The sequence below is a fragment of the Argiope bruennichi genome, chromosome 8 (assembly GCF_947563725.1).
Source record: "Argiope bruennichi chromosome 8, qqArgBrue1.1, whole genome shotgun sequence".
NCBI lineage: Eukaryota > Metazoa > Arthropoda > Arachnida > Araneae > Araneidae > Argiope > Argiope bruennichi.
In genome coordinates, this window is record NC_079158.1 from 74,296,881 (window position 1) to 74,323,018 (window position 26,138).

At 30.5% G+C, this 26,138-nt stretch overlaps 1 long non-coding RNA gene across 1 annotated transcript; it reads right to left on the reverse strand.

The window, feature by feature from the left end:
- Positions 1-259: 259 nt before the first annotated feature.
- On the reverse strand, positions 260-24,346 carry LOC129981654 (uncharacterized). The gene is made up of 2 exons (XR_008785338.1): positions 24,055-24,346; positions 260-593 (listed from the first exon to the last, which is right to left on the reverse strand). It is a non-coding gene; the product is annotated as an uncharacterized LOC129981654 (long non-coding RNA).
- Between the last annotated feature and the right edge of the window lie 1,792 nt (positions 24,347-26,138).

Sequence of the window (26,138 nt, forward strand, 5' to 3'; positions counted from 1 at the left end):
AAATATTTGAACTTATAAGCTAACTAGCAACATTCTACGACTAGTAGTTAATTCAATGTATTAATGGTATGAGTTTAGTCATGGCGAATAACTTTAATCAAGTATATCTTATGGCATTTAAAGAAAAGTTTATTTTTAATAGAGAAATCAAATCCGTAATCAATTCTCTTTATCAAACTTGGAGGACTGTGTCAATTTTTTAAAGAGTTTTCGAAAATGGATAGCGAAGAAAAAAAAATATTTAAACTTTCACATGAAATAAATCAGTACAGCAGATGTATTTGGGAGAACTCTGAGGAGGTTTTGATCTAATAAGGAATGAACAATGAAGAAAGATATTGCTTGGCTTGGTTTAGCTACAATAACGCCCCTTTTGAAAGCAACACCAGAGCTTTTTGGGAAGGACCTTGTAATTTTGAGCCACAGTCAGATGACGAGGACGTCACTTGAGGTGGTACTCCTTTCTCCAAGCTTCTACACCACAGCAGCAGGAGGAAGTTCGGCCTCGACGGATTTAGCGTCCCCAGACCCGCTTCCAAGACAGTTCTTTGGTGGAATCCAGTCTTGAACTTTTGACAATTTCAATATTTTCTCTAAAACGGGAAAGAAAAAAAAATAATGAAATCTATGTACTTTGCACAGTATAGTGTATGTACTATATAATGAAATTTGTGCACAGTGTCCCCCAGGTTGTGATTGGGAACACTGCTGAAATATTTCTTCTAAGAGAATGTACGGAAAAACAAATGAGATTTTTCTTGAAAATAGAGATGGTAGATGTTGATTTAGTGACAAGGTGGAGTTAACAGAGTCTCCTGTGCATATAATTTTAAGAATAAAATAATAAGAATATAATTTTTTCTCCCCCAATCTTCATCAGTGGTTTAATAACCATAGATGGCCTTATTTTTTCGACACTGATATTTCATTTAAAAAAAAAGAATATAAATGCACTAATGTTTTGCCATGATAGTACTCAATAATACTCTCACCCAGAATATCAATACCTCCTCTGCACCCCAGTCATTAAATTACTGAGTAAGTGAGAATCGTTGACATATTAAGAATTAATAAAATTTCCTATAAAACAAAAATAAGCGAAATCGAAACAATATCGCTACTAAAAATCCAATCTTTCAGCTTTGCTGAATATTTTAAATATATGGAAAAATAATAGCGGTTATCAAACGGTTGTTGACTGTCCTTTGTTTAACCGCTAAATATTCATCTTCAGGAATAAAAGCAAAAAGGATTCGATCAGATTTGATCCGTAATTTTATTACCAACTTGCATTTACACAGTTTAAGCGTATTGGAATAAAAAGAAAATCTCTTATACTTTCGCCTGGCGCTCCATTACTTCAGCATTCTCAGAGGTAAGCACTCGTATGGAGAGATCGGCTTTACCACTAATATATGCATATAGTTTGAGGAGCTTTGATTTATCAGATATGTATATTGGTTATCGCGTACTCGATTTGATTTAAGCAACTCAACTTAATAATTTCTGGAGAATTTAAGAACATTTTTTTACGAATTCTTTTTTTCTTTTAATATTAGTATTACAAATTCTAGCAACTGCGAGTTTTATTTTGTCACACAAGCAAATTTGCGTATGCCCATATCAATTTTCCGGATTAAAATATTTTCTGTTGCTGCATTTTGGTAAATAAAAAAAAATCTATTTATAGTATTTTGTCGATACTAAATGCTGATGCAACACATAATATTGTTAAGTTATCGATCGATTTATTTTATTTTGATGTTTAATGCGTTATAGAAAACAGTTATGCCATGCTCAGATTTCATAATATGGGAAATAAAAGCTAATATCATAGCATCAATATCCATTTTATCTGGAAATCCAAAAGGTTGCTGTTGAATTTAGAGTGAAATATACTACTTTAATTACATCATGAAACTATATCTATGGAAGAAATTTCCATGACATCAAAATATTTATTTAAAAAAGATTGACTAATCGACATTAAGTATATGAGATGGAACTTTTATTCATTGTTGAAACTAGTTAAATCTATCATTTTAGACTTCGAAATATATTTTTTTATCCAATTTAGCAGTTTTTTTAATGATTTGCCATTATTAGTTTTGACAAAAGTGGCAACACCTTTCATAAGATACAATAAACATGAATATTATTTTGTTTACGACCAATCTCCTCACAAAATTTTAAAACCCCAATACCTTAATTAAAATTAAATTATCCTGCTTGATTGTTTTATATTATTCATTTTGTTCTTAATTTTTGAATTGAAATTAATTTTCTCTAAGAAACCCTGCTATATAATGAAATGTCGCATCATTCTGAATCCCGGTCTAATGCTACTTCAGATCCAAAGCAACTGCACGAAAAAAATAATCCCCTGAAAGTAGGTGGAAATGAAACAAACAGAAGACCAGAAAATATCTGCAAGAAGAATGTTGTACTGTCTGCACAATATACCAATGTAGTCCAACAAGATAAAAATCACGAACTTCGTACAGTTCCTCAATGCAAAATTCAAAAGGAAAGTATTCAAAGAATTGAAACAGAAACAGAAACAGAGAAAGATGGTGAAAAGAAAGATTCAAATCTTAAGGAACACAGCGATACTTCGAACAGTAAGCCAAGCGATATACTTTGTTCTTGTGTGTGTTGCATGTCAGACAACGAACAAATTGAAAATACAGTAAAAGACTTGCAAAACCAAATTCAACAGCTGACCGCAGAATTGAGCAATTACAAAACTGAGAATCAGCTATTGAGGAAAGATATTAATAGAGCTAAAACTGTTGTGAAACGAGAAATTGGGAGAAATGTGGAAAGTTTTGAAGAACTTGTCAAAAAGATGACAGAAGATAGTTGGATTGGTCAGCAAGAAAAGATAGTGTCTTTAAAGAAAGAACTGCGAGAACTGAAGGAAGAGCTCAAGGAAAAGGGATTGGAAGCTCCATCACCGGTTAAAAGACGTGAATCTCTTTCACCTGAACAAGTACCAAATGATAGAAAAGTTCATTGGCGATTAAAACTTGAACGCGAAAGTATTCTTCGCCAAACAGAAAGGGAAAAACAAGATTTGATTGAAGACAGAGATAGATTAAAAGAAAAATGCGAAGTGATATTAAACAGGTAATTCTTTCCACATTAGAAAAATAATGGTATAGGAATTTTGACTGAAATCTATTGTAATATTCCTCCTGAATTTGGTGCAATATGGTAACCCAAACATGCAAGTGGAGCAGTTATCTAACAGCCCTATGCAGATTTTTATCTATCTTATAAGTCAGCTTCATTCTTTTTTTATTTTTACTCTATTTTGGCCATTTGACGTTGTTGGTCATCTTGGCTATGTGAAAGGGCACACTGAAGTAGATTCTTGAATGTAACTAAAGAAAATAAGCATTGTTCAAAATTTTTTTACATTGGAATTACTAGTCAACCGTTGGTATGAGGAAATCATTTACAAATGTACATGTTGAAAATGCTTTATTTGTAAGCCAAAAAGTAATTTTAAAACAAACGAAATATCGCTATATTTAATATTGATTAGTTGCAAATATGTCCGTGAATTGTATTGATGATAGTTTAAAATGGTACGTATTAATTAACGATGACAGAACCAAACTCATCAAAAGTAGCACCAAAACGAGCCAACTTATGAACATGCTTTTAACTTACGAGAAGAAAACAAGAATCTGTTTTCACTGTTTATACGAAGTTTACGGGAAGAAAATTGTGTTTTCGCCAACGAATCACCAATTTTTCACCTTTAATTAATAAATACCTTTAAAACTTAAAATACTGCTATTACGTTCATAGACTGAATGTCAACTATGAAATAATTTTTAATGCATATACTTGGTGAATTTGACCTAATCTGCCAAACGAAATATAAAGATAGAAGAGCCCATGTGGCTCATAAAATACTATGGCAACTTTGTACTATCTCTTCCGTTTGCAAATTTTAGCGGCTAAGGTAATTTTGCTACCAACTGGGAAAAAATGTTAATTTTTAAAGTCTTTGACATAATTGTATATAAAAAAGTAAATCTTTTGAAAGAGTAAGGAAGAAAATACACCATCTTCATCAAAATACTTAGATTTAAAGTCGAAATCTTGGCGAATTTCCAAGATTGTCGCCAAAATCTTTAATGGCGAATACTTCAAATACTGTTTAGCTACCCTATGTCAAACTTGCCAAAAACTGATCCCTTTCATTAGATTTCGAATGAGCCTTCAATAAAATATATCGGTGTTCTAGTTCAGGAAAATTTAGTTTTTCGTTTACAATAAATACATCACAGAAATCGAAAGTCTTCAAAATAGACATTCGTCGGATGAACCGCGAATGGAAGGATGATAAGTAAATGGAATCAATGCAGTGCAAATTTGCCTATATGAACTCTTTTGGAGATGACGATGTCCAAAAGAGTAATGCTTTTTAATATGAAGGTGTGTCGGATTGTTTTCATTATACTAATAATAATGGAAAGAAATCGACATAATTGTCTTTTTCGTCTTTAAAATTTGCTGCCTTGAACTAGCTAAAGCACCAAGTTTGAGGAAGACAGAAAATTATCACGAGTTTTCCTCAATGATGTATTGCAAACGAAAGACAAAATTCCCCCAGAAATGAAACGTTGATATGGTTTATTGTCGGTTTATTCGAAAGTTGATGGAGTAGAGAGGTTCCTGTTAAATTTTACAAACAGTAGACATAACGGTATTCGTGGTATTAAACATTAAAGATTTTTATGACAATTTGATTTTGTATTTAATCAAAGTTTCGGTACTCGTAGCTCGATTTTAAATCAGATATCGTGATGAAAAGTAAGTGATCTTATAGGATTATTTCTGCGTCTTCAAAATATGTGTTTATTTTATGTATGGATTTGTAAAACATTTTGTAATTAGGATTTTCCTGTTGGCAGCATAATTACTTTATTCACCATAACTTGCAAACGGTAAAAGATAAAACTAAATTTCCATAGTTTTTTATGAGTCTCATACACTCTTCTATCACTTTTTTTCATTTGGCAGATGAGATCAAACTCAACCTGTATAAAGAAATCTTTTGAAATTGACGTGAAGGATTGCTGTTAAATTGTTATTGATTGCTGAAAGATTATTTGATTCTGCTTAATAATGATTTATCAATACAAATTTTTTTCTTTAAGCTTAGATATTCTTGAAGAACTCGGATTTCGAGACTAAGTGCCGCCATAGTGATTTTCGAAGTCATTTGTATGGTTGCAGTATTCTATAAATTTGACTGGAATTTTGTCTTCTATCAAAACAGGGAGGAAATTCTCAAACAGATGATGATTTTTACGATTAAAACCCTAATATTATTAATGGGCAAGAATTTTAAAAATAACAAAAATTTTTGCTAATTTAGAAAATAAAAATCTTGATATGCTTATTCAATATTGCTTAGTATAGCTATTCTGTGATGATAACAATCAAGCTAAATTTATAGAGTAACATACTGAATATTCTGTAATGGAAATTTTGGCGTTTAAAGGGAACCAAGTACAAATTGGTCTCTTAAAAATTCTTTGTTTTCAAATTTGTCCTTTTATTGATGAATCAAAGGGAAAATTATCTCAAAATATTTTTGGTGACTGTAAAATAATGAAGGAAATCTATTTCGGATTTATCTGTTAAGGATTATTAAGTGGATACATTTGTTTAACAGGCGTTATTAGTCAATTATATTGAAACTACTAATGGTGAAAACTCATTACAGGAAGATTTATTCTATATTTTAGGAAAAAATAAAATTAATGCATAAAATTAAATAGCAAGTGAATGAAACAACTTTGCTGGCAAAGTTACAGTTAAATATATATTATGAACTACTATAGAATAGAATAGAATGCTTTTCATAATCCTCATAATTGTATAATACTAAAATAAGTCTAACTTTTCTTTAACTGCACCTTTTTCTTAGCATTTAGGGACTTCAATGATCCTTGATCAGAATCTCGGTTGTAAAACTTGAGGATAGTGGGTTCATCCAATTCCATTTCGATTTCGTCTAATACATTTGTCTATTTAAATGCTCTTTTGCTATGTAAGATTAAAGCAAGGTTGTAGATGCAGATATCTAATCAGTCAATTTATATCATTCTATTTGATACACCCAATGTTGCTAGGAATTAATATGCTTTCACGTACATTATTTAAATGTAAAAACGAATTTTGTGCGACTTATTATGACTTTTATTATACCAAACCACACAAACTTTTATTATACCAAGTAACTTGATTGACTGTTCTCGGGTCTCAGTCACTTGGTACTAAAAGATATATAATCTCTTTTTTTTAAAAAAAATTCTTTTAAGACAGTTAAATAACTGCTTTATGCCAATAAAAAAATTCCAAAAGACACGAAACAGAAAGTTAAAAAAATAGTAATACAGTAGACCAGTCTTATTGTAACTGTATTCAAAATCTCTGAGTTAAAAAGAATCAATAAGTATATAAAAATATGATCTTCTGACAGTAATTATATTAATTCTGATTTCACACTGAGTATAGTTTATCGCATACTTCTCATATGATTCGCTTATATCATAGAGATATATTTATTGCCTTTGCTCTTATTAATAAAAAAATAATTTCATGATTCATCTATATCATAAATGGTGTTAGTGTATGGAACTTAAAGATAAATTTTAATTTCAGAATTAATATAGATAATTCAATAAACAGAAATATTAAAATGATCGGAAAAATCTTTCTTTTCTATTTTAAAAAGCTTCATTTTAGTTTTGGGGAATGAGAATTAAATTCAAATAATTTATCTCGCAATTTTGTACCCCCTTGTAAAACCGCCCAGATTACTTGCCCTGCCTGCCTTACCCTAATTACGCCATATTAGCTTCGAGATTTGGTAAATTTTTCACAAGCTAAATTTTGATTTTGATCTTTTCTGAAAGCCCTTAACGTTAAAGTATTTAATTCATAAATAAAAAAAAACAAAACGCGTGTGTATGGATAAAAAGGTTTTGTTTAGCATCTGATAGAACATTATATTCAAAATAAGCTTTTAATAATTTCGAGTGTCATAAACCATTATTCCTTACGTTAAGGAATTATCATAGTATTATGAGGTCAAAATATGATTTTTTTTTTCTAATATGGCTGATCGTTCATATTATTAAACTCATGAATGTTGCTATTCTTTACTCAGAAATAAAGAACTGGAACAACAAATCGATTCCATTCGCCAAGAACTTAAAGAAGCAAGAAAAGACTCAAACGGCAATTTTATATCTCGTCTGCAAGAAGTAGAAAAGAAGGCGAAATTCTGTTTAGAAGAGAAATCCAGACTGAGACGATCGGTGGAAGAAGAAGAAACAAAAGAAAAACAACTACTGAAAAAAATAGAAGAACTAAACACTGAAATCAAATCCCAAAAGAATACATTAGAAAATGTTGAAGAAATTCTTTCTAAAAAGAAGTCTGACGAAAATTCACTTGTTTCTTCGGTCACTAAGTTTGAATCAGAAGTTTCATCTGGATTCAGAGATATTAATAGAAATTTAGATGATGTAAACTCAGAACAGAAAAAGAATATTGAGGGTTTAAATTCGTTAATTGACTATCTCTTTATGTTTGAAGAATTATTTATTCAGCAAAGAAAAAAAAGCCCTTCATCTAGATGTTCAGAGGATGAAATCAGTAGTAGAACTTCTATTTCTACTGATACATTAAATGCTGCAGAAGTCCAAATTAAAAGAACGGATTCCGCAGATGAAACGATTCCAACTACAACAGCAAAACAGATAATGCAGGTGAAACGGGAATCGGTTGTTGAAAATGCTCAAATGGTTATTCAAGATACTAAACAAAAATTAGAAAAAACTCTTGCAAATGATGATCAATATCATTTTATAGAAGAATCAACGAGTTTGAAAGATGAATGCAACAGATTTGTTAAGTTACTTAAAGATGAAGAGAACGAAAATCTTAAGAAATCGGAGCGCATTTATGATCTGCTTAACAGCATTAAAAATGAAACTGAAGAATTGTTAAAAAATAATTCTCAACTATGGAGAATAGCAGCGCAAATTAAAATAATGTTGTATAAGAATAAGAAACTACGAAAACTGGTTAAGGACTATGCAAATGCCTTAGAAATTGAGCAACATGGTTTTTGTCATGAAACATGGGATGACCTTATCAAAAAAGCAGAACTGATATATAATATCTTAGGAAAGGAAAGCAAATTCTTGAAAACATTAATAACAAAAGTAGCTGAAAGCAAAGCTTATGATTTTGATGTATACACTTTTGCATGCAAAGGTAAAGAAATTTTTATGTATAAAGTACCAATAGCAAATAAATTCTAAGCAATATATACAATGGCAAGACAATAACTCTTGATTTTAAACTGTAAATCAAGAATCATCACCGAAAATAAGAGATGTGAGTGCGAAGACAATAGTGCTAAATATAATATGGAGAATAAGCCTAGTCATAAACAAAGTCTCAGCAATAAAAAAATGATTTGAATAGAATAACGAAAGCTTAAATCATTTTCATAAAGACATTGAACTACAACGTTTTATTTCCTTTTTTATTGAAGAGCTATAAGAAATGATGTTTAATACCTGGATTCCATTTTTAATATATATAATGTGCAGAATGAGAATTTTTCAATAAACATTAGCAAGTAAAAACAATGATAATCTTCTTTTTATCGTGAAAGGAACTCAAAATATTACAGTTTGAATTCCTAAAACATTTAAGAAACATCTACAACTTTACCATAAAATCTACTTATTTTTATACGTTTCTGTTTATATTACACAGAAAAATTTCATTTGAAAGATTAACAGCTATATATTACATTGGTTATAGAATATGGATAATATGTTAATTCCATTTGATTCATATGAGCCATTCATCATATAATTCCCCATGATCAATCAAAAACTCTGAATTAATTGTTGTTTTGGATGGTTTAATAAACAAACAATAACTTTCCTCAGTTTGTTATAGATTTAAATAGAAATATCGTAGTGGACCATAAGGCTCATTTTGCTCAAAAGATACGTACTGATGTCACGAATGCGATATCAATATTATCCACTTTTGCGTGAAAAATTCGAAACCAAAATTGGTCAGTTTGAGAGATATGTGTAATATTTTGATTATCCAAGGACATTAAATAATTTATTTTTTAAATTTTTGGTATATGAAGAATATTTAGACAAAATATTGTAATTGCCAATATAAAGATTTTTACAGAGGGTTATTATTTGTGATTTGAAACGAGTGTTAGTAGGAGTTTTAACTACAATACCTGACTTCTCCTAATTTCAAAGCTTAAAGGAGAGTTTTATCATATTAAATTATAGGTTTTCTAATACTTGTGCTGCCATGTGCCAATTTAATGCCATATATATATATATATGGCATTATATATATATATATTATTTGGATAATATTACTTAGTATACTTCATGATTTATTGTGAGGAAGTATATATCAGGAAGATACAGGAAAAGACTTAAGATCTTTTTACTAAGCAACTAGTCGCCTTTGACAACCAACTGATTTGATTGGAATATTAGTTATATATAACTTCAAATAAATCTTTGAATATTAGTTCTTGATTCAATAAGCAAAATATTTTTAAGTATCAAATGACAATACTTATTAATGTTATTTTAATAGCTTTACTTTTGTTTATGGCGTACATGAACTTTCTTAATGGAATCAAGTTCCGTGACATCATTCTGCCTTTAAAAATGAGATTGCTCGATTTTTATGCTGTACTCTATCAATTTTATTTTACTCAAAATTAATTGGCTTGGCCAGATAATAAACAGAATTCTTCTTTCATAACTTCCTTTCAACAATATAAAAAAAAATCAAGAGTGAACATTTGAAGAAGTAATAAAACTGGATGGAACTACATTGCTACAATAGTTGTATTGTTGAATATGGTATCAATGTTTTCAAATTATAGACTTTAAAAAAATTTCCTGTTTAATTTGATGTCCTTTTTTGAATTTTAAAAAAGTGTAAACATTATTTTTGTGAAATAATATTTTCGGAAAACATCACAGAAAACACCAAAATCCAGTTTAATCTTTAATTAACTGAAAAATTATTTTTAAAAAAAACCACTAACAAATGTACATTTTTTTCACCAAATTATCCTTGCACCAAAATTGTTAGTTCTTTAGATCAAGCAATTACCTTTGTTGAGCGCAAAAAAATATATGCAAACGTTCTCTTTTATTATTCATATAGACATGTTATTTTCTACTTGTCTGAATAGTCTTCATATCATGAAAATATTTCGTCTTGGCAAGTTTATTGTATTAAAAAAGTACAAAAAAGAGAGGATAACTGTACTTGAAATGATAAGTAAGTTTAAGAATTCTTATTTAAGCTCATCTTTTAAACAGATCGTAGACAGTGACAATAATATATTGCTTTGTTGTCAAAAATATTTTTGGCTGACTGATAAAAATTTCAGAAATGCATATATACGAATTCTTTTAACAGAGCAGCAGCATCAACCCATATCTATTTTCGTGTTGCTAATTGGATTTTTCTTTAGTTAGCGGTGATGTAGAATTAGATTCAAGAGTTGGATCTAAAAAAAGGGGAACTTCATTATTCAAGCGTCCAAGTTGATGGAAATAACATAAAAAAAAAAGAGATAAAACTAAAATTGGACTCAGTCGTCTCCAAGTGCGTTAGGCTGTGGATGTCAAGCGAAAAGGCGGGTGGGACATGTTGGGTAGGGGTATTTACCAGCAACACATTTCAACACCTTCAGCGTTCACTACACTCTAGCTTGAGGCTGAAAGGTAACAAGGAGTTAAAAAAAAAACTTTTTCGAGAAGATAAATTACGTTTTCTTCGCTCTTGTTTTTCCTAGTCGAAGATTGTGAGTAAGCATGAATTCATCAAGAAGGATGTTGCAAAATTTTTCACTGGAGTTTTTATAAATATTTATATTCCAGTGGAACATGTGCTGATAGCTTTACGGTTTCCAACTTTTCCTCTAAGAGGGAGGTATTAGTTTGGGTTGTCTGAATAAGGGGAGAGTATTTTGAGACTACTTATTTCATCAGTTTATTTGATCTTGGTTATTATACAAGAAGCCTCAGATAGTTGTCCATGGACTCAGCAGTTCACTCCACCTCCCCGGGGTGTTCATTGCTAATAGGTTCCTGAAAGACGAAAATATTTATGTGAGTTGACAAAATAAGTGCTGATTCTTTTGAGTGCAATTTTTTGACATCGGTTTATTTAATCTTATATTTTATAATTAGACCTTCAGGAATTGTTGTCAGTGCACTGCAATAAATTCATTGCATTTCCAAAAGAAATGGGAAAGTCTTAAGTTACTCAAAAAAGAAAGTTTTGTCAGTTTTGTTGTCAGAGTAGACTGAAGATAATTTTAACGTTTACATTGGTTCAGTCCATCGCTTATTTAACAAAAGAAACTCTGAAATTATGTTCTGTAGACTCTATTGGCACACTAGGGGAGCTGCTAATGAGTTAGTTAAATTCGTTTTAATTCAAGAATTAATTAAAATTTTTTTCCAGTATATAGATTCAATGAAAAAAAAAGCTGAAGTCGTTTTATATTTACATGTGACACTCGTGCCACGATGGTCCAATGACAAGGTCTCGGTTTCGAGATGGGACTTCTCCAAGTTCGAAAATTAAGCCCGCTAAATAGTTGCCATGTATATGAGCTAATGCTCCTTAAATCTGTTGTTGTGAGGGACAAACAACCCCTACAGCAACAGATTTAAGAATTCAGAAATTTGATATGGTGAGAAAGTTCAGGGGAGAAGAGGATGTGCTATTTCAAGTGTAATCCTCATCATATGACAGAAAATAGCCTTTGTATTGCATCAAAGGGGGGGGGGTAATATCAGGAAACTAAACTATAGGTAACACGACATTGATGTGACAAAAATAATGTTAAAAAAAGGAAGCGAGCTGACGAAAGATTTTTGTTAATTTTATTCTAATCAAATTTAAAAAGGCCATAATTTTTATAACAGAAATAGGCAATTTGAAGTGTAATTCTGGCTATAAAAGAGCTGAACTTTATGGTAGGCCAAAGCTTCATTACTCTTGCGTGGAATTTTAACGAATAATAGAAATTTTCATTTGTATCAGTACTGGTTAAAGATTACATTAATACATTAAAAAATTCTTATTAGGATGAAAGGAGAAACTTCCAGCAAAAAACTTGGGAGAAAATTGGAGAAACTTGCAGAAAATAAAGGTCGCAACATTTTTTTTCTTATAAAGTGATAGTTCATTCTACAACACCTGTAGTAAAGAAGCATTCAAAATCACAGCAAAATACGAAGCACAAGAGCACATGGTAACGATAATTATACTTAATCTGCAAACCTTTAGTAGGTCTACATATCAGCTGTGATTATTATATATAGAATTCTCTGTAGATGAATCTATATGTCAAATTAAATGACTAGATCAAATCAATGACGCAAAAAACTTGAGTGAAGAATGATTTGAATTTTATAGTAAAATGTACGAAAAACTATTTGGATTTAGAAATACATGCAGACTATTTCAAAACCTAAGTACAGAAATCAACAACAACATTCAGAATTAGTAATTCTCTTTTACATCCCACTCAAAAATATGTCATTTATTTCAGGATTTAACTGCTGTAGCGATTTATGCATATTTTGTAAGTATATTCAACAACAAGTTAGCTTGGTGAAGAGCGTTGATTCTAAGATGGAAGAATAACAATCTTAACCATTTATTATACAGGATGTATTTCTAAATAATTTTGATTTTATTTAAAGATTCTGCAAAAAATTTAAATATATTAAAAAAATTGAAATGCATTGCGATATTCCCAAAAGGTTGGAAACTATAAACAGAAATTCCATTCCAAAACCTTTAACAAAAAAAAAAAAAAAAACCCACAGTCAAATATTTGAGAAAAAATGATTGAACAAATTCCATACAGGATTGTCAAAAAGATGTACACCAAACAATTGAGGAAGGAACATTCGGACATTTTTCAAATAATATTTTTATTAAAGTTAGTGCTGGCAAAAATAAAAAAATCTGTAATTTTTCCCAATGTTTTACCTATTTTCTTTGATTTTGTTCCACGCTTTATAATGATTACTATATGTGCTTACTTTTGAATTTTTTTAATGATAAAAGAAAATCTAAGGTTATATAAATATTTTTTAAAGTTTATAAAGATATTTTAACGCGAATTTAAAAAAAAGAACAATTTTTTAAAAAATAGATTTTAAAACTATTGACTAGCATATCCTTCATTAACCTGTCTCGCCTTTACGTGACAAATAGTAGCTGTCGCGAAAAAAATATCAATAAATAACCATGAAAGTTAACCAGGGATTTGGATTCGTCCCATTGGCAATGATTTGCGCATCTCGAAGTGTCAGTGTCAAGCGAGACGATGATGCACGATTCCCAAATCTCTTTCAATGTTTCCTTTCTTAAAAGATCCAAGACAGCTCAGACAAATTTTGCTTAAAATAAATTTCGAGTTCACAGACGGCGTGGAGGATAGCTTGGCTCACTGTTTGTTTTTAGAAACATGCTGGATAAGTATATTCTATGCAGAATGGAAACACAGCAATCGGCTATGAGCTTTATATACCAGATGCCTTTAGATTAGAGCAAATAATATTATCTTATTAAGAGTAATTCTTTTGACAAGTTGGAAAGGTAGATTTTATATTATCGAAGATCATATTTCCAAATTCTTTTCAATCCTTATGCGAAAACAGTGAAATATTGCATATTGAAATGATCATAAATAATCTTTACTGATGTCGCATAATTTATTATTTATTGCACCATAAATATTTAATATGATCTACAATGCCGCATCTAAATCTATGAATAATTAATTATAAACAAATACACTCGAAAGAAATAAAACATGTGGCTTTTCCTAAAGCTGATTTTTTTTTTTTTTTTTTTTTTTTTTGCATAATGTTACCAATAAATATTTTTGCGCCTTTATTTTTGTTTAGTTGATTTTCTTCAATCCAGACGTCTTCATAGACTGTCTATCTACGAACATGATAACTCAAAAACGATTTGTGTTAGAGGGATGAAATTTGATATCCAGTTTTGATTTTTTTTCAATCCAGACGTCTTCATAGACTGTCTATCTATGAACATGATAACTCAAAAACGATTTGAGTTATAGGGATCAAATTTGATATCCAGTTTTGATTTTCTTCAATTCAGACGTCTTCATAGACTGTCTATCTATGAACATGAAAACTCAAAAACGATTTGAGTTAGATGGATGAAATTTGATATTCAGTTTTGATTTTCTTCAATCCAGACGTCTTCATAGACTGTCTATCTATGAACATGATAACTCAAAAACAATTTGAGTTAGAGGAATGAAATTTGATATCCAGTTTTGATTTTCATCAATCCAGACGTCTTCATAGACTGTCTATCTATGAACATGATAACTCAAAAACGATTTGAGCTAGATGGATGAAATTTGGTATCCAGTTTTCACCCGAAACATGTAAATTTCTGCCAAATTTTGAGAGAAATCCATTCCGAGGATTTCTGTCTGTCCAGCTGTTAGAATACAGGTGAACACGATAATTACCAATGTATATAACAGGGTTGGTAAAAATTTGGTACACAGGTTGAAGTAGAGCTGAAATGCAAGTCCGTCTGAAATTTGGAATTAATTCTGTCAAATTGCTGGCTGTCTGTCGGTCTGTTTTGTCTCATGCATATCAGCGTGATAGTTCAAAACTGCGGTTACTTAAATAATTGAAATTTGGTGCATGGTCTTGAGATTACAGTTTTAATTCTTTGTCAAAGTTTAATTTTAATCAATCAGGAAAAAAGCACCCAGCAGAAATATTCGTTTTTCGGTTACTTGTGTATTTATCTCTTCCCAGCGATTAATCACCCAAAAAATCTCCAAATTTTACATACTAGATTCAGAAAAAAAAGCACATAATTTGTAACAAAGATCGATATTTCGTAACTTGTTCGCTTATACCATGCAGTCAATACATAAATATCGGTTTTCTTTTCTATATATATTTAAATACACATCTTTTGTGTGGAGGTCTCTGAGCACTTATCATATTCACTGGCTTGACCAAGTCCACAAACTTTATGCAGTGGAGTTGAATAAAATCTTCATTAAAGAGTATGCGAGAAACCTTTGAGGAGACCATTCCGGTCTTAAACACGGAGATTCGTCAAAATCGAGAAGTAGAACTTTTTTACTACTATAACATTTAGTCTTTGAAGCTTTTGTTGATAATGTAACTACACTGGCTACTCTGCCCCGCCTAATTGAAGGCTTGTGAATTAAATCTTACCGACGGGACGCCGCGACAGCATTGGCGGTAACTAAGGCTGTGTCCTAAGGGCCATCACTAGCTACGGTACAACCCTTCCCTTGGGAAGCACGTCCCGTCATCGATAGGAGATAGCCAAACCCAAATCATTTCTGTATCCACAAAGGTGGCGAGAACCAACTACAGTACTTGAAGGTTCTCCTCCTCATTTCAGAGGTGCCCCCCTCCACCCGGTGACAGTTGTTGATAAAGTAAAAATGAATTGTAAAATTCCATCGTCATGAATATGACAGAAGTCAAATTGTATAAAATGTTTCTAATTAAAGTGTTGAAAATAACATCAAGTTATAAAAAAAAGATGATGAAATGCTGGTAAAGAGAAGCATATTCGGTGTAAATATATGATTACTATACACTTCAATATATATATATATATATCAAGTATACATCTGGTAACATTCGGTTTTTCAACGAAGTAACAGATTTTCATTTTGTTTATATATTTAATAATAGTGCAAAGATTTTAGTCCCTAATTCCTTTCGAAAGATATAAAATTTTTAACAACTAATCCTTATATAAGCGGATTCATGGTTCTTAACTCTGTTCTAAAAATTCTTAAAATATATTTTTGAAACATATGTGTTATTTTTTGAAGAATTATCTATTCTTGGTAAGAAATAAAACTTCAGCTACATTTGTAAATGTCAAGTGAAATAAAGTAAAATTCCAAAACAAGATGCTGAATCGGCGAAAAAGTTAAGAAAATAAAACAGAAGGAACATGTAGAAGCCGAAATAAGACTGTTTATTGAGTCGAAATATACTTATAAATTTTTTCAATTAGAGTGTGTACCGGATATGTTTTATAATTTAGATAACATAAAATAGGTTTCCTTTATATTCATAATAAGAATAAATAAATTTCAAACGATAAATAAAACACGATAGTGCATTGATTGTTCTCCCCTAAATTGCGTAATAGGAATCTGTATTGATATTTAAAATATGCATAAGCTAAAGAATCTGACAGTTTCACTTTGTACTTTTGAAATTAAATCATTAGTTAATTCAAAGTTAAAAATCCACATAATTTTTGCGCATAGATTTAAATACAGCAACTGTCGTTGAATTTAATACAAAGGTATAAAAATTATATAATATCTGAATTATAATAACAAATTATAATGATAATGATTATTATGAATTATAAAACAAATAAAATATCTGATTTATAAATGGAGTCTATAGGAAACTGTCCCAATTCTGTAATTAGAATACAAATTAAAAAGAAGGGACTAGTTTTAAGAAGTACGATTTTGAAAGCTGATATAAAAAGATCTATTTCTAACTAAATCTATTAAAACTTCAAAGGTTAAAATATGAGACAAAATAAAGTTATTTAATGCAAACAATAAGAAAAAATTCAAACAGTTTTTTACCAGCACCGTTTTGGAGGTAATTTATATATAACAATAACAAAGTACGTTTATTGGAAAATAAAAGCAAAAATACTGTTTTAAAGTTAAAGAATAGAAGGCTTTCTTTTTTTTTAAATAAAATAATAACTTCAACGTCTGCAATCGAATGATTTAATGGAGCAAAGAAATTGGTTTGAATTTCGCAAAATAATAGTAAAAAATACTAATTAGGTTACATGCTTGTATCTAATTATGCATAAATTTAAGTTAAAAATTTATTCCAGTTAAAGAAAGATGTCGTATGGAAATAAAAACAGTGCCATTGAAATGCTATTTCTATTTTTTAGAGTTTTTTTAATGGTTTAAAATGATTTTTGTGAAATAATTATTTTGAGATTCACAATGGAAAATGCCAAAATCTTAATTTTTAAATTACTGATATTTTAGCAAACTTTCGGATTTCGAAAAGTTAGCTATGATCCTTTTCTTGCTTTGATGAGCGCATGTTCTAATTTTCATCAATATTTGACAAAGACAATGGATTTGTATGAGGAACACACACAAACACTGCTCTATAAACATAGATTTTAGCTCCTCGCAGATTTGCAATTTATTTTTGTTAAAAAAATTTCTTTTCTATATATAGTGTATATTTTTGTCTCTCTCGGTGTGTCTTTGAGTTCATATGATACAGATACGAAAGTCGACAGAAATATTATTTGGAGAATGGAAATGTTTAGCTCGAAGAAATTCTTTTTAAAATGTCAACTAGAATTTAAATTATATATATATATAAAATAAACGCAAAATTTTACATTCTTGTTTCCATAATTACCAACAATATGACACACAAATATGATTTTTATATCATCTTCAAATTAAATAAATACAGGACGTGATTGCTAATTTCTAAACCACTAAAATAACTTGTTTTATTAAATTTCTAAACCATTAAATCTAGGCATGTCTACAAATTGGAAAAAGGCTTTAAATACTAAAAAGAATTATATTTTATGTTATTTGTATCAATAAATTTAATTCTGAAAATGTTACGAATTCTAACCTTTTATATCATATATTATTATCCAATATTTTATATTATATCCGGTCTTATCGGTTATATTTTGTCAAAAAATAATAACACCATAAACATACCATTAAAAAATTATTTGTGTGTGTGTAACTAAAATTGAAACGAGTTAAAGTTGTTTAATCCAAATGAGGATCTTATAAAAGAACAATTTGAAAACGTAAAATATTTGGAGGAAAGCAGAAATAATTTATTTATTTGCTAGTTTCAATAGAAAGTATAAAATGAGTATGCAGCTTACATATAAATAATAACAAAACTATAAAACGGCTTGTTCGATAAAAAAAATCACGATAGAAGGTCTTGATTATTTTTAAAACAAAGTAATATTTAAAGTCTAATATACCCAACGATTTCAAAGACTACAAATGAAAATGATTTTGCTGTTAACTTACTTAAGTTGTTTAAATACCAGGCGATTTAATTTCTGTGATTTTCTGTGTGATCACAACCACACAGAAAAAAAAAATGTAAAAAATCATTAACAAATGTGATGACACACAGACGACTTTTTAATTCAAAAACATTCACTCAGATGAAAAATATGTTTTCCAAATAAATGAAAATATAAACAAATTTTTAAAATAACAAATTGTTAAAAACAGCTGAAATGTCGAATCATAGAAGAAGGATTTGAATTTTCGTTTGCTCGTTGACAGCTGGTTTATGATGAGACATAGTTATTGTCTGCAATTAGAAACAAAACCAATTTTATTTCCTTTTTTTATGAATAGGTGATATTCCATAATTTCCTTTCTGATATAAAATGTTTTTCAATCCCAAAAAACTAAGATCCTATTTTTGCTGAAAAAAAAAAAAAAATGCAAAAAATATTTATGGTCCTATGAAAGACAAATTTTGCAAATTTAAATAAAACGATTAAAAAAAAAGCAGGATAAAGAAAATGAAATAGATGAAAAAATACGTGCAATTGTTCAGTTGCGATGTTCCAAACCTGCTGCGCAGTAATTGGCGACAACAAGAAGAAAGATCATTTTTTGTATAATAAATGTCGATCCTATTTCAAAACTAACGGAGAGCAGTTCGCCGAAACAGCGAAATTAAAAGTATTTGTTGATAACTAATTGTTCTGATAACTAATTATCAATGTGAGTTCATAACATTTTTAAAAATTTCTCGTAATCAGAAAATAAGTAAAAAAAAAACTATCAGAAAATTCAAACTTCACAATATAAAAGAAATGATGTTAAATAAAACGCGCTGAAAGAAAACATATTTTTTTTTTGTTCTTAAATGCTACTAAAACGACTAAATATATAATAATGGGCTTTTCAAAAGATAATGTAAAAATCAAAAGTGTCTCTTAAAATAAATAATTGTTCAAAAATATCCAGATACATTATCCCTGATACCCATCTACATAATTGTTTCAAAATTTCCGCAGATACTAGAATATTTTTAATCAGAAGTTGCTAAAAAGAATTAATTTTATATCCCTAGAACGTCAAAAAAGACAGATTTAGAAGTCAGAAATGAAATGCCTTCTAATAAGATACAAGACAGAAGAGAGCATATTCCTCCAAATCACCTTTGGGCTTATGATAAGTTAATCCTTGATCAGATGTTATTGGCAGAAATAGAAATGTTTTAGTTGGACCACTTGTAACAAACATCACAGTGCATTTTCTTAATCAATTTGAACCCAGGATGTGCAACATTGTTCATAGAGTAAAATGTGTTGTTTTGTCATTCATCAAATGTCAAAACCAGTGAGCATTAACTTCACGCTCAATTCATAATCCTACTATCTGTTTGGCATATCGTAAGAAAGAGGGAATGTGCACCTTCGAACGTTTTTGTTTTGTTTTTGGTGATTTGTATTAGAATTTTGATTAATATGATTAAGCAAAATTTTGTCGTTTCCTCCCATAACTTCTAAAAATGGTGCAACACAAGGGTGATTTTTACGTCATTATAAAATTCATCTTAATTCATTCATTATCAAAATCAACTTAGTATCCTTTCAATGATACTAATTTGATATCCTGAATTTTGACAATTTTCTACTTTTTCGTATAAGTTGTTGTTTCTTATGGCACTTGCTACGGACAAGCCCGCTGTTACGAAGACAGCGATTTAAGCCTGTGGGGAAGCGTCTCTTGTTTTGTTAGTAGCGCCAACTAGGGCCAAGAGTACTACTTTGCGACTCACGCATCTCTCATTCGCTTGCACAACCCCTTTTTACAGGAGGGCACATTCACACATCTCACAGATAGAACATCGGAAGAACAACCATGCCCAAACCGGGACTCGAATCCAGGATGCCCAGATCACGGGGAAGACGCGCTACCCCCATGCCAGGACGCCGGCTTTCCATTTAAGTAATAAAGAGAAAGTATAGTAATCGTCAAAAAAATCGAATTCGTGATTTTGACGAATCTCCCTGAGTTCATAAAATACATTTTTGGAAAACGTCTATCTCTCTGTTTATGACAAAGATAACTAAGAAATGTTTTGAGCTAGACAGACGAAATTTGGTATATGGGCTTTGCACCAAACACTCAGATTTCTATCAAATTTTGAATAAAATCTGTTCAGAGGAAATCCATCTATCCAGTTGTTCGAAATAAGTTAACACGATAATTATAAAACGAAGAGAGCTAGATAGATAGATACAGATTTAACATCTGTAGTGTTGGTCACATGTCGAAGTGTAAGACAAAACCAACAAAGAGTCGACTGTCTGTAAATCTGTAGAATAATTTAACTGTATTATTTTTTTAATGTATCGATTTTGGAACGGGATTTCTTTGATTATAAATGTAGTTTTGCATCATTTTTTTTCAATCGGTTGGGGAAAACGCTTCTAAAAGACAAATTCGATTTTCGGGTACTATTAACCGCATGTCAGGAGTTAATCGACAAAACCTCGCCAAGAAATTACATGATAGAATCAATGAAAATTCTAAATTCATGTCAAAGGTTAATATTTCGTAACGATTGTACGCCAATGTCATGGAAGGCGTTTGTTGAGATAACATATTTATTAGAGAGTATGCTGGAAAGTTTTATGGAGACCATTCCCTCTGGTTAAAAATAATTTGTTTGCCTAATTTTCAAATGTAGAATACATTGCTGCGCTAAAATTCAAACCATTTTTTCTTTGTTTCAACAAATACTTAATAGCATGATTTTCTTCAGTTGTTGAAAGCTAAAAAAAAAAGAGGGGGGGGGGGTACTTTTTAATATCATAGTAGTTTTACGACAAATACAACAAGTAAAGCTACATTACTGCGGAATTAATAAGATAGCTGAATCTGACGTTTACGTTTTTAATAACGCTATAATGTCGTAGAGCTGCTCTCCATATTAGAAAAATTCATAAATTTATTCGATAAACAGAACATATATATACTATTAAAAATAACACTGTTTTGATATCGGATAACTTGTAGGATTTACGGTCATGAAGCTATATCTCAACAATTCAATTAAAATTATATGTAACTAATAATTCCAATCGACCAAGCTTGTTGAAAAAGGCGACTAGTCATTATTATATCGAATTTACTTTCATATCTTTTTCATTATCTACTGAAATTTAATTAATTATTTATTATGATGATTCCTTCAATAATAGATTCGAACCTGTTATTATATAAATATTACTAAGAAATAATGATGAGTAATTTTCAAGTCTGGTTATATTCTAACCCAATGTAATGTCCTGGGCATGGCGATATATTGGGTCAGAAGTAATTGCATATGTTATATGAAAAAAAAAATGTCTCACGGGCAGAGATACTATTTTTATTGAAAAGTGAATTACGAATTTTCTTGAGGAATTGGCAAATAAGACACCAAGATGTTGTTAATGTAACGTTAAATGAGAGGAAATGCTTTATCACTTATCAAATCTCTATAGTCTTGGATTGCGCTTAGAGCTGTAAAATTAGAAAATTACTTTAGATATTTTTGTGCACTGATTTGATGACTAACTACGTTTTAGGGTAATAAAATGGTAATGCAAAGGTAATTCTATATGAGGTTTTAAATAAAATGAATAGAAAAGCTGGTATGAGACTGAAATCGGGATATTCAAATTGTTTGTTGAATGATATACGAGTCCAGAAATAACTGTATGAGTTATCATGAAGAAAATATTTATGAGAACAATCTTAATAAATACTTTTTTTTTGGTATTAGCCGCCTTTGGAGACCAGTTTATTCAAACAGATAAAATTTTTAGTCAAATTAATAATATGGACAGCATTTTTTGAAATTCACCTTGTTATTTAATTCGACTAAAAACAGAATTCAACTGGATTCATTTATTATAAAATAAAAAAATGTACATATTACGAAGCAAAAACAGAAACGGTTTCCTCCTTTTAAAATGTCTTCTTTACTCAAGTTTAAAGCTTATAACGAACATTCGCTTGAAGGCTAAATCGTCGATTTTGTAAAGATTTTTCAGCATATTTATTGTCGTCCTCTCCGAACGAAAATATTGCACACGTTTTTAATTATTTTTCAACACTATGTATCTCATCTGCTAGAAATTTTTTCAAATGTCTACAAACTGCTCCTATTTATACATGCGATTCAATATATGAATATGATATTTGATCGTTATTGCGGTAACTCTACAAATATTGTGACAACAGTCTTCTTGAAATTTTCTCTCATACTTTTTGGCAAATGTACTAGTGTATTATTATATGTATGCTGCTGGGGAACAAATGTTATAAAAAAAGTCTATTAAAGCGCTATCTTTGGCCATTTCTTTGGGTGAAATATCGCTGTTAAGCTGTTAATATAAAAACATCAGAATATCGAATTTTTGCCTTTTGGGCGATTTTTTCACTGACAGATTAAATAAAAATTTCTTAAAGAACTACTGTTATAATCATAAAAATTACATACCAAAATTCATATATTTAGTCATTGCGTATTATCATGTGCTTGTGAAAGTTCAGACCGACAAGTGGCCAATCCCTTGGCATATTTCTTTTCAAATTTGATACAAATCTATACTTTAAGAATTAAATTTGTGTACCAAATTGTATCCATATAAATCTTTTCGGTTTGTAATTACCAGGTTAACTTATATCCAGACAACAGGACATTCTTCCCCTGAATGGATTTCTTTTAAAATTTGGGGAAAAAATCTATAAATTTGGGACGAAATCGTATACCAAATTACATCTATTTAGTTCAAGGCGTTTTTTTATTTATTTAGTTCATAAGATAATTCAAAAGTGTTTTTCGTATTCAGAAAGATTTGAAATGTGGAGATTCGCCAAAAGTTTGAGTTTCAATTTATTGGCGATAACAATATTTTCTATAAATATATTTAGTATAGGAAAAAGTAATAAGAATGGTATAAAAATATTAAAAACAGAAACAACATAGCAATAAAATTGCCATCATTGACCAGGTAATTTTAAAACTTAAAACAGTATAATACACATTATAAACACAATACATATAAATGGTAATCGCTTTCACACGGTTTCACAGAGCATTTTGAAGTTATTTCTTAAACTTCAATACATGCGTGAGTGTGTGTATGTGTCAGTGAATTTTTGAATTATCTTGTTCATAAGATAATTTAAAAGTGTTTTTCGTATTCATATAGGTTTGAAACGTGGAGATTCGTCAATAATTCGAATTTGTTGAAGATCACAATACTTTCTTTTTGTAAACTTAATACACCAGAAAATTATAAAAATGACGTAAAAATATTAAAAAGAGAAATAACATAGCAATAAAATTGCCATCATTGATGAAGTAATTTTAAATCTTAGATAGTATAAAATTCACATCATTATTTTAATAGAAGGTAATCGTTTTCGGATGGTTTCACTCAGCATTTCGAAGTATAACCTTCAATATATATACATATATATAAATTTATAAAAATTAAAAATTAGAATTCTTGACAAACTATTAAACAGAATTCCAATTAAGGATGCTTTTATAGGGTTTTAAGGGGGGCAATCAATGGTTGTATAAAATATGAATACAATCGTTTTAACTATATTTTATAAATGGTATTGTTTTGTTGGAAGTGTACGAAAAATTAGATAGGATATAAATTTAGCTCTTGAATTATGGTCTCTATTATACATAACGTTTCCTCAAAAAATGATTCTAGTAATCATCTAATATTTTAAAAGCCTGAAACTATAAATTACAATATCTGTAATCTCAAGCAAACCTTTCATTTTGTCATCATCACAGGGAAAAAGCAATGATCAGGCCCAACCAAAGAGTAATAGCCAGACTGCAGCAGAAGATCCATCCCAGTTATTGGAGAGTAAGACGAGCCTGCTACGGCCAGAAAGAAAGACAAATCCCATAAATCTTAGAACAACAGTCAGAAGAGAGCGGAATTAGCGGGATGGTTTGGTGCACTCGCAATCTCTTTTGCTCGTCCCGGGCACTAATTGACATCTTGATGGGTGAGTCGCTAACGAGGGGAGAGGAGAAAAAGGAAAAAGTTCTCTTGGACAGCGAGTCTCATTGGGTTACTGCGTTGGGGAAATTGTCACGAATGCGCTGTGTCTCCTGCAGGATGGAATGCTGTTGCTTTCTTTTTATCTTTTCTTAGTTTTCTAGTTTTCTCTTAGTTTGGATGTGAAGGATTCAGACGGTAAATGATAATAAGATCTAAAAGTTGTTTTGGTGGATAAGTCCTTGATAAATAAGAGATAAATGTTTACTTTGAAGCGACGGTACTTAACTATTGCAATACACTTTTTATTCTTGTCAAACCAGAATGGAAGCTGCGAAATGCTTTCCTCTCATACACATTTACTTTAAAAATTTGTGAACATAAGTGTTAACACAGCGGTTCCTAGCTGTTTTGGTTCTGTGGGACCACCTGTGTGTGAAAGTATTTTTATATTTTGTAATATTTTATTAGTATGAATTAAAATATTACATTAGTAATAAATATACTATCAAAAGCATACCGGCGCCCTGGCATGGAGGCAGTGCGTCTTCCCCATGATCTGGGCGTCCTGGGTTCGAGCCCGGTTTGGGCATGGTTGTTCTTCCGTTGTTCTATCTGTGAGATGTGTGAATGCCCTCCTGTGAAAAAGGGTTGTGCAAGCGAATGAGTGATGCGCGAGTAGCAAAATCGTACTCTTGGCCCTAGTTGGCGCTACTAAAAAAATAAGGGACACATCCCCATCGGCTTAAATCGCTGTCTTCGTAACAGCGGGCTTGTCCATGGCAAGTGTCATAATAAACAACAGTAAAAAAATACAGTACACTCCCCATTTAGCTTAGTTTAGGATATTTTGTAACGAACCTCGTAATTTTGAACCGCTGTCAAATGATGAGGAAGACACCTGAGCTGGCATTCTTCTCTCCACATTACACCACACCAGCGAGAGGACGTTTGGCCCAGATGGAATTGGCATGCCCCATCCCCGCTTACAGAACGGTTCTTCGATGGAATCGGGTCACGAACCTGAAACCCTCCAGCTCCGAAGCTAAGACCTTATCACCAGGCCACTGTGGACCCAGTACACACTCGAGTATCCGGCTTAATGTGGCAGAAGGACTGGCTGGATAACAAAAATGCTGGATAGGCTGGAGTTCTATGAATTCATTTGTTAGCTCAACAATACCAGGAAACAAAATTTTTATAGCAAAACTCACTGTTATAATACGTATTTTCTCACTTCTTACTGAGTTCTATGCCCTCCATTTATCTTAAGCCACGTAGAATGTGAACGCAGCCACGGCCCGGTGAGTCATAGAAACAGTTGCCGGTAACATGTCGAGTTAAAACAGAATGATCTGTACTGGTAGTTTAATATGTTTATATACTGTACTGCATGTTTCAAGAATTCGAGAAAAAATAAGTTAAAGCATATACATTCACATTTTAACATAAATTATGTAATGCCTAACTAAAATGTAGGAAATATAAACAAAACATTAACGTAAATCGTAGCCCTAAAGAAAATTGGCTCAAACTGATTTAATTTTTCACTGATAAAGGATTATAAAGATTTGAAAAGGTAACCCTAAGATAAGAGTCAAAATTTACAGTTTTTAGGTTTTGAAAAAGTCTTTAATAGATGACTTAAAAGACGCCTTGCTTTCCTGATTTAATGACGATGAAAGAAAATTAGGCCGGATAGTATGGGAGCCGGATAACCGAGAACCAGATACTCGGGAGTGTGCTGTACATTATTTTTTAAAGGGATAGACTTTATTTTTATTTATTATTTGACAAAACGCAAAAAAAGTCGAAAAAAAATAGAAAGATGTAAAATAAGAAAGAAA